This window comes from Tamandua tetradactyla, chromosome 4, assembly GCF_023851605.1.
Source record: "Tamandua tetradactyla isolate mTamTet1 chromosome 4, mTamTet1.pri, whole genome shotgun sequence".
Taxonomy (NCBI): Eukaryota; Metazoa; Chordata; class Mammalia; order Pilosa; family Myrmecophagidae; genus Tamandua; species Tamandua tetradactyla.
Genome location: NC_135330.1, coordinates 108,029,365 through 108,040,067, shown reverse-complemented (window position 1 = coordinate 108,040,067; position 10,703 = coordinate 108,029,365).

The window sequence follows — 10,703 nt, the reverse complement described above, 5'->3', positions numbered from 1 at the left end:
GTGGAAGCACTCCCCGTTTTGGAACTAAAAAATCTGTAGATCAGCAGAGCTCAGGGTTGCAGGGACAGGAAGCAAAAATTTTCCTAGTGGATCACCAGGGGTAATAGTGAGTGGTACCACTCCCATTTCCACCCCTTGGTTCCTGGAATCATGGATCCTGCTATGGGAGAAACAGCACTATACAGCAGATGCTGATTCAGAGCATATACAGCTCCCTGGAGAACATTACCCCAGCCTTTCAAGGTATTGCCTCCTAGTTGGCACCGTAATTGAGTTTTTAAAAGGTCATTCCACTGTTCTATTAATCCAGCTGCTTCTGGATGATGGGGAACATGGTAAGACCAGAGAATTCCATGAGCAGGTGCTGATTCCTGCACTTCATTTGCTGTGAAATGTGTTCCTTGATCAGAAGCAATGCTATGTGGAATACCATGACGATGGATAAAGCATTCTGTAAGCCCATGGATGGTAGTTTTGGCAGAAGTATTGCATGCAGGGAAAGCAAACCCATATCCAGAGTATGTGTCTATTCCAGTTAGAACAAATCACTGCCCCTTCCATGAAGGGAGTGGTCCAATGTAGTCAACCTGCCACCAAGTAGCTGGCTGGTCACCTCGGGGAACGGTGCCATATCAGGGGCTGAGTGCAGGTCTCTGCTGCTGGCAGATTAGGCACTCAGCAGTGGCTGTAGCCAAGTCAGCCTTGGTGAGTGGAAGTCCATGTTGCTAAGCCCATGCATAACCTCCATCCCTACCACCATGACCACTTTGTTCATGAGCCCATTGAGCAATGACAGGAGTTGCTGGGGAAAGGGGCTAACTGGTATCCACAGAACGGATCATCTTATCCACTTGATTATTAAAACTTTCCTCTGCTGAAGTCACCTTCTGGTGTGCATTCACATGGGACACAAATATTTTCATGTTTTTAGCCCACTCAAGTCTATCCACATACTTCTTCCCCAGACCTCTTTGTCACCAATTTTCCAATTATGGTCTTTCCAAGTCCCTGACCATCCAGCCAAACCATTAGCAACAGCCCATGAGTCAGTATATAAATACACCTCTGGCCAGTTTTCCTTCCAAGCAAAATGAACAACCAGGTACACCACTCAAAGTTCTGCCCACTGGGAGGATTTCCCCTCACCACTGACCTTCAAGGGCACCCCAGAAAGGGGTTGTAATGCTGCAGCTGTCCACTTTCAGGTGGTACTGCATATCATGCTGAACCATCTGTAAACCAGGCCCAAGTTTTCTCTTCTTCAGTCAATTCACTGTAAGGAACTCCCCAAGAGGCCATAGCTCTGGTCTGGGAAAGAGAAGGTAATGTGGCAGAAGTGGAGACCATGGGCATTTGGGCAACTTCTTCATGTAACTTACTTGTGCCTTCAGGACCTGCTCTGGCCCTATTTTGTATATACCATTTCCATTTTACAATAGAGTGCTGCTGCGCATGCCCAACTTTATGCCTTGGTGGGTCAGACAACACCCAGCTCATGATAGGCAACTCAGGTCTCATGGTAACTGAGTGGCCCATGGTTAAGCATCCAATCTCTACTAAGGCCCAGTAGCAGGCCAAAAGTTGTTTCTCAAAAGGAGAGCAGTTATCTGCAGCAGATGGTAAGGCTTTGCTCCAAAATCCTAAGGGTCTGCATTGTGATTCTCCTATATGGGTCTGCCAAAGGCTCCAGACAGCATCTCTATTTGCCACCAACACTTCCAGCACCATTGGATCTGCTGGATCATACGGCCCAAGTGGCAGAGCAACTTGTACAGCAGCTGGACCTGTTGCAGAGCCTCCTCTTGTTTGGGTCCCCACTCAAAATTAGCAGCTTTCCTGGTCACTTGATAAATGGGCTGGAGTAGCACACCCAAATGAGGAATACGTTGTTGCCAAAATCCAAAGAGACCAACTAGGCATTGGGCCTCTTTTTTGGTCATAGGAGGGGTCAGATGCAGCAACTTATCCTTCACCTTAGAAGGGATATCTCGACATGCCCCACATCACTGGACACCTAGAAATTTCACTGAGGTGGAAGGCCCCTGTATTTTTGTTGGATTTATTCCCCATCCTCTGACATGCAAATACCTTACCAGTAAGTCTAGAGTAGTTGCTACTTCTTGCTCACTAGGGCCAATCAGCATGATATCACCAATATAATGGACCAGTGTGATGTCTTGTGGGAGGGAGACATGATCAAGGTCCCTGTAGTCAAGATTATGACATAGGGCTGGAGAGTTGATATATCCCTGAGGTAGGACAGTGAAAGTATATTGCTGACCTTGCCAGCTGAAAGCAAACTGTTTCTGGTCCTTACTAATAGCTATTGAGAAAAAAGTATTTGCCAGATCAATAGCTGCATACCAGGTACCAATACATCCCCCAGGGGATGTATTGATTTGCTCAAGCAATGATATCACATCTGGAACAGCAGCTGCAACTGGAGTTACCACCTGGTTGAGCTTATGATAATCCACTGTCATCCCCCAAGACCCATCTGTTTTCTGCACAGGCCAAATAGGAGAGTTGAATGGGGATGTGGTGGGAATCACCACCCCTGCATCCTTTAAGTCCTTAAGAGTGGCAGCAATCTCTGCAATCCCTCCAGGAATCCAGTATTGCTTCTGATTTACTATTTTGCTCGGTAGGGGCAGTTCTAGTGGCTTCCACTTGGCCTTTCCCACCATTATAGCCCTCACTGCATGAGTTAGAGAGTCAATGTGGGGATTCTGCCAGTTGCTCAGTATGTCTATTCCAATTATACATTCTGGAATTGGGGAAATAACTACAGAATGGGTCTAGGGGCCCACTGGACCCACTGTGAGATAGACCTGAGCAAAAACTCCATTGATCACCTGGCCTCCACAAGCCCCCACTCTGACTGGTGGACCAGAGTGATGTTTTGGGTCCCCTTGAATTAATGTCACCTTTGAATCACTGCCTAACAATCTCCAAAACATCTGATCATTTCCTTTTCCCCAGTGCACAATTACCCTGGTAAAAGGCCATTGGTCTCCTTGGGGAAGGCTTGGAGAAAGAGTAACAGTATAAATTTGTGGCAGTGTAACAGGGTTCTCCCCCAAAGGGACCTGGCCTCCCCTTCACTCAAGGGGTTCTGGGTGTGTAAACTGTTTCAAGGCTGGAAATTGATTAAGGGGCCGTGACTCTGTGTTTTTGTAATTCAGGTTAGACTTCTGTTCACTTGACCTAGAATCCTTTTGTTTATACAGCTCAAACAAGAATTTAGTAGGTTGCCCTTCTTTTGTATTTCTAGGTACCCCATGATTTACTAGCCAATGCCACAAATCTCTGCGAGTCATATAATTTTGACCCCTGCTTTGAGTTTGCTGTCTATTATAATAGCCACGTCTACCCTGTCTTTGGAGATTAAGTGATGCCACCTGGCTTCTGCCAACTCGGGATCCTGTCATCCCCATTGTGTTTAAGGATTCCAGCTCAGTGACAGCAGTTCCTACAGTAATATCTGACCTACAGAGAAGTGCAACCACAGAGCTCTTCAGGGGTGATGGTGCTAGTCTCACAAATTTATTTCTCACTGTTCTGGTAAAAGGTGCATCCTCTGGACTTTCCTGGGGTGTAAGAGCAGGCTTTCCATGATAAATCCACTCTAACATTCCAATTTCCCTAAGCCTCTGGATCCCCTCATCTGCATTATACCAGGGTAGTTCTGGCATTTCAACCTCAGGTAAGTTGGCCACCTTTTGATCCATGTTTCAACCAACCATCCAAACAAACTGTTAATATCTTTTCTAACCTCTTGAGCTATAACATTGAATGCAAAATCTCTGCTTAGTGGGCCCATATCAATAGATTCTGCCTGATCCAGCCTTATACTCCTCCCAGTATTATCCCACATACTTAAAACCCATTGCCACACATATTCCCCTGATTTCTGTCTATATAAATTGGAAAACTCACACAGTTCTTTTGGAGTATAATGTACCTCCTCATGTGTGATACTTTGTACCTCATCTTTAGGGGCCTGTTGGGACTTCAGTCTAGTTATAGATCTAGAAGAAATGAGGAGTGGTGAGGATGGGTCATGAAAAGAATTAGAAATATCTTCTAAACCATTTGCTTCAGGGCCTTCATTTGCAGTTTCATCTAGTGAAACAGGATTAAGCACTCTAGGGCTAATCCTTTCAGGAGGAGGTTGGGTGGCCAATTCCTCAAGGCAGGGTAGAGGTGGGGCAGTTATGTCCTCAGGGAAAACTATTACAGGGTTGTCTAGAGAAGACTCAGCATGATCTAGGGTTTCAACCTCACCCCCGACATCATTATCAATCCATATGTCACCATCCCATTTTTCAGTGTCCCACTCCTTTCCAATGAATGCCCTCACTTTAACGGCAAACACCATGCAAGATTGAGACTTCGGTTTACATTGTAAAGTTACTACTCTAACAATAAGATTCTGAGTCTGATTTTCAGAGATCTCAGGTCTATGGCTACAGGAAATAAGATTTTCCTTCAGGATACTCATAGAAACGTCTACATCTGTCAGACGGCGCTTAAGTTTCTCTTTTGAAGCCTTAAGTCCATCCCTTTCACTCCTTAATGTAGTAAGTGTAACAACAACCAACCAACATCTCTATACCTCTTATTTCTACAAAACTCTGTAAAGGTGTCAAAAACATTATACCCCAGAGCCTGGCTTCGTACAAGCGAAGCATCAGGAGAATCGAATGGTGATATTTTGACTATCTCTTTTGCCAACTCACTCCATGGATTGGGAGTGACATTCTGATTATGGGAATCAGAGTCCTTAGTGCCTTTGAGTCCAGTCAGAGTAGAAAACCATTCATAAAAACCCATTTTTAAGATTCTGTTTCTTAAGAACCACTCCTGGTACCAAGATGTATTAGTTAGGGTTCTCTATAGAAACAGAATCAAAAGGGAACTCTCGCAAATATAAAATTTATAAAAGTGTCTCACGTGACCATGGGAACGCAGAGTCCAAAACCTGCAGGGCAGGCTGTGAAGTCAATGATTCCAATGGAAGGTCTAGATGAACTCCACAGGAGAGGGTCACCAGCTGAAGCAGGAATAGAGCCTGTCTCTTCTGAATCCTCCTTAAGAGGCTTCCAGTGATTAGATTAAGCATCACTCATTGCAGAAGACACTCCCCTTGGCTGATTACAAATGGAATCAGCTGTGGATACAGCTGAACTGCTCATGACCTAATCCTATGAAATGTCCTCATTGCAACAGACAGGCCAGCACTTGCCCAACCAGACAAATAGGTACCACGACTTGGCCAAGTTGACACATGAACCTGACCATGAAAGAACCTTTTTGTGTAATACTTATTAGCAAACTCCAGAAATGCTGTTCTGCGGAACACACTTTGGGAAACACTGTTGAATAGCTATGGATCACAGGAAAAATTTAATTATATATCACCTCAAAATCCCAAAATAACAATTTTAATGGTCATTAAAATAGATTAAGATACATTTGTTTTAGCAGATCAGATCCATTTTTACTCCAAGGAGTACCTAAATCAGCAGTCATTTTTAAACAATCAACAGGCAATAAAGAATTGCAGCAATTACTCCAATAATTAAAGCAAAGGTAGAGTTTTTGCAAGAATTACTCAAGCAATTGTGTTGATGTAGAGCGACGTTTTGTGGGTATTAACATTTATTTTTCCCATTTTTTAATGGCATAAAGACTTTTGAATCATTGCTTCTCAGAATTTTAATTCTGCCACAAGAACAACAGTTCTTAATTGAACACTTTTTTAAGCAACTCAAATTCTCAGAACCAAGGTATGTAAAATAAATCCCAAGGATTCCAGTCTACTGTTACCATGAAATATTTTGACTGTGATGCTAGAAGAGACAAATCTCCATCAGTTTACTTCTGTATTGCTGAGGGAGTAAAAATGCTGCAAAGAAAAACATGTATAGTAATGAACTCCTGTGAGGATAAAGCTGGCTTACCCATCTTTGTGTCTCCAGCTCAACCGTGGGCTTGGCATAAAGTAGCTGCTGAAAAATGTTGAATGAATAAGCTCACTCTCAAAAGAATCACAAAAGAAATTTGCAGTATACTGTTGAAATTTCAAGAACTTAGTAGGTTTTAACCACCACTTCTGAGAAGAGCTATGGGATAATTAAGTTATGCCACTTAAATATGCCTATATTATTTTTCAACATTGATCCCTAACAAATAGGCAAGAAGAGTTTTTAAATGAGCATGACAATTGCTTATATGAACTTATATGCTTCTAAAATATTGGAAAGTTATTCTTGTGATGAATTTAAATATTATCCTTATAATCTAATTTATATTTCCTTGAAAGTGCCCTTCAAAAAAATGTTAAATGCAGAAGACTCTTCAGAATTTTAATCGTCAAAAAGTCTGGATTTGTGAACTGAATTAACAGCACTGAATATGGTTAAAAGAGGAAATTTTAGGTTGTCTATATGTTACTAGAACTTTAAAAACAAACATAGGACAACACAAATAAGGAACCCCTATGCAAACCATAGCCTATAATTGACAGTACAATTAGAATAATACTTTCATTAATTGTAAAAAATGTACTACACTAATGCAAGGAGTTAAAATGGGGGAGAGGGTTAATATGATAACTCTGTTTTCTGCATAATTTCTCTGTAAACCTGCTTCTCTAATAAATAATAATTATAATAATTTTGTAAAATGTCTGGATTTGGGGCAGGCAACGGCGGCTCAGTGGCAGAGTTCTCACCTGCCATGCTGGAGACCCAGGTTCAGTTCCTGGTGCCTGTCCACATTAAAAGGAAAAATGTCTGGATTTGTAAAAAATCCAGCAAATAATGAGCTGTTTCTAAAGGATAGTTCAATAGTAGGAACAAGATCTAGGAAAAAATTCAATGGATGCCAACTACAGAAGATAGTGTTATTGGAAATTTCATCAGTTTAAAGTACTATGAATTTTCAGAGCCTCAGTGTTCTCATAGTCTAATCTAATGATGAGAAAATAATCTTAGGCCAAAAACCAAGTGTTTTCTCATTGCCTGCCTTTGGGGCCACGCCTCCATGCCTGAACAGAAACAAGGAATGGCTGTGAGTGAATAATTAACTCATGTTTATTTGTGAGCTGTTCCATTGGTGATCCAAAAAGGTAAGTATTTACTTTATCATTTTGGGCACCTCACCAGGTACCACCCGTTAAATAAGATTATCAAAAGTGCCTCTCTACAGAGCTATCCAGACTTTTGTTCTGTGTCAGCTGTATGAGGATATGTGTTGTAGGATGGCTAAACAGTCTCTCCTGATATTAAAGAGTTAAAAATTTTGTACATCTAAATTTCTAGCTTCCTTCAACAGCCCTTTAAGAATTCACTGTTAATGGATTTATCTAGTCACATGGCAGGGTAGGATGAACTTTGTACTGTGCCTGGCACAGACTAAGTGCTCATATTTGTTTAATGAATGTTGAATTCTTAAGAACTAGGTAAGGTGGATTTTGCTGTGTCACCTTGGCCAAGGATTTGGACAAAGAGTCTCCAAGGGTCTCTCACTTTACAATTTAGTTTCTGACCAGTGCCTTCTACTACCTCTTGAATGTAACAATCCCTTTTTCCTATACAGCATGAAAACAACATAAAACTTTTTTGCCAATAAATATTCCTCTTCTAAGTTGTAAGGGTTGTGGCCTTAATCATTGGCTTTCAGGAATTTGATGAGCAAGTAAAAGTTCACCCTACCAGATATATATAGATTTGGATAATAGTATTGGTCGACTTTGGCTTTTGTCCCCTGGGTTTTCTTCAACTTACTTAAAAAAAAATTTTTTTTTTTTTTACCTGAAACCCAATAAGCAAATGGTACCCAAGCAAGATCAGATTTTGTGTTTTGTTTTTATAATGGCTGACAAGAACCTCTGCTTAATTCCCAAATCCTTCCTAATAATAGTATTCCATAGATACTTTTGATTGTGACCACTCACTGGACTGACAGCGTTCAAGGCTCTCTTTCTGAGCTTAAGTAAGACCCAGGATGTCATCATAAATAAGAGTTGTTTACTCTTGTTTTGGTTTGCTAAAGCTGCTGGAATGCAATATACCAGAAGTGGATTGGCTTTTACAAAGGGGATTTATTGGGTTACAAATTTACAGTTCTAAGGCTATGAAAATGTCCCAATTAAGGCATCAACAAGAAGATACCTTCACTCAAGAAAGGCTGATCTCATCTGAGGTTTCTCTGTCACTTGGGAAGGTACATGGTGACATCTGCTAGCCCTTTGCTCCTGGGTTTTGTAGCTTTCAGCTCCTGGTTCCTGTGGCTTTCTCTCTAAGTGTTTGTGGTTCCTCATTTAGCTTCTCTGGGGCAGACGCTGAGTTTTTTCTCTTAGCATCTCCAAACATCTGTGTCTTGGTTTCATCTCTTTGCTCCCTGGTTGACTACGAGTTCTGTCTCATGAAGGGCTTCAGGAAAGGATTATGACCTACCTTGAATGGGCAGGGTCACATCTCCATGAGACAACCTAATAAAAATGACAAGAATCGTTTTTTAAGAGACAGTTATTTCCCCTCATCTTATTAATTGTACCACAGACTTGTTATGTCTTGAGTCATTTACCTTTTCTGTAGGAAAAAAGTCATTTGTGCTTAAAGATCGGAAAATCATACCAAATCCCTTACATAAAATAGAATGAATAATTTACTGGAAAATCAGTATTTATAGGTATTTTGAGGCCATATAAGGATTCATTCCCATGCATGTAGACCTGGCCTTCACTTTAGTCTCAATAAACCTGCGATCATTTTTACAAGTAACAGAAAAGTTCTCACCCACAATTGGTCTGCCTCCACAAAATTGGATTACAGGAGCCAAGCTTTTTAGGGTATCTAACAGTTTTAAGCCAGCGCAATCTCCCCACATAGATATTCTCAGGGTTTCCTGCTCAGTCATTTGTAAATCATTTCTGTCTACACACAAATGTGTGAGAACTCTAGTTTACCCTCTTGACCTAGCGCTTCATCTTAAATGAAGTCCAGGAGCATCACCTTTTTCCAGATTTAACAGAAATCTTAATATGACAGATCTTAGTAGGAGGATCCTCCATCTCCCATTTTCATGTTTTCAATTTAACGTGTTTGGAGACTTAGTGACAGTCTGAATGAATCTGATCAGTTTTAGAGGACTAACCTCTAACCAAGCAAGAACCATATTTATGAGATGTCTGAGATAAGTCATCTGGCTTGTTTGAACAGTTCCTAGAAGAAGTTCATTACTTTGCAAGACAGCAATTTCAGTGGTGAACAATAGAAAAGTTCTTTCCTATATGAAACTGAAACCTGCTTCCCTGTACTTAACAATTGGAGCTGCTTTTCTCCAGGGCAACAGAGAATAAATCTATCCTTTTTTTTTTTCTCAAGTGATGACCCATCAGAGATATCTGAAAACATCTATGATTACCTTTCCTGAAATCTGTTTCTGAGACTCAGATAGAGTACAGGGCTTTAATGCTAGTTTCCCTCCTATAATAATGATTAGCATTTTGCAAGCCATTGTGCTTTCAATATAATGGATTGAATATTTTCTTCTAACATTCCCAGTTTCCTCAATATCTAATAATTAATTCATTCATAGATGGACTAAGCAGGCTTTCATCAGCCTCACAGGCGTCACTGATTTGTTGGTGTCCTTTTTAGAATGGAGTCTATTAGAACTGGAGTGGATACTTCACTTGGGTCTTGACTAGCCCTGCTATTGCCCTGGATCTGGAGACCAGGGGTATACTATTGCCTAGGTCCTTTAAAATAAATTTCCAGGTTATAGAGTGTATCCTGTAGTTAAGTAACTCAATCATGATTCTATCTCAATCATGATAGTTTTAGATTTTTAAGTAAGGATGTAAAATTCAACATTCTCTAGTATATAGGGTTTCCTCCAGAGCCACTAATTCCCCTTGTTTTTTAAAATTATTTTTTTAATTCCAAAAACAATGCATGGTCATTGTAAAAAATTTATCAGATACAATATATGAAAGTGATATTTCCCTATAATCTTATTCCTAAGATACAATATTTGGGTGTATATTACTTTACAGTTTTTCCTATGCATACCACTTTAGACTCTTGTTTTTCTTTTAAAATATTGGATCATATTATACAAATTTGACAAACTGTCTTTTTCATTTGTAAATCTATCTTGGACATTCTAGAGTCACACTTATGAGTCACAATTAGCAGAGCTCCTGGAGAGCAGGGATAATCTTAAGCATTTATGAAACACAATTATTGACCAGTGCTATTGCAGTGATCCCTATGGAACTATACATTATACATTTTGGTCAATAATTGGGCAATTTTTCCTTTAAATTTCTATAGAACTGTCAGATGGATGGCATGTAATTCATTTACATTGTTAATTATAGCTAACATTACTCTGTATTCATACCCACTATTTAATAATTTGTTCCCATTTATTTCAAAGAGCAACTTGAAGGGGAATCTCCTTTCTTATTCAGTAAATGGAAGAGAAATAATTAATTGATTCTATTACATTGCCACTCAGTCAACTGAACATCCAGTTAGCTCCCAACAGTAGCTCCGTACCAGGTTGCATAGATAATGCAAATTAGTACAAATGGCGGTTGATTATATTTCGGTTATGAATACTACACTTGGTTATATCTGTGCACAGGAAAATTCCCAGTTTTGATTACAGATTTTCTTTAGTGT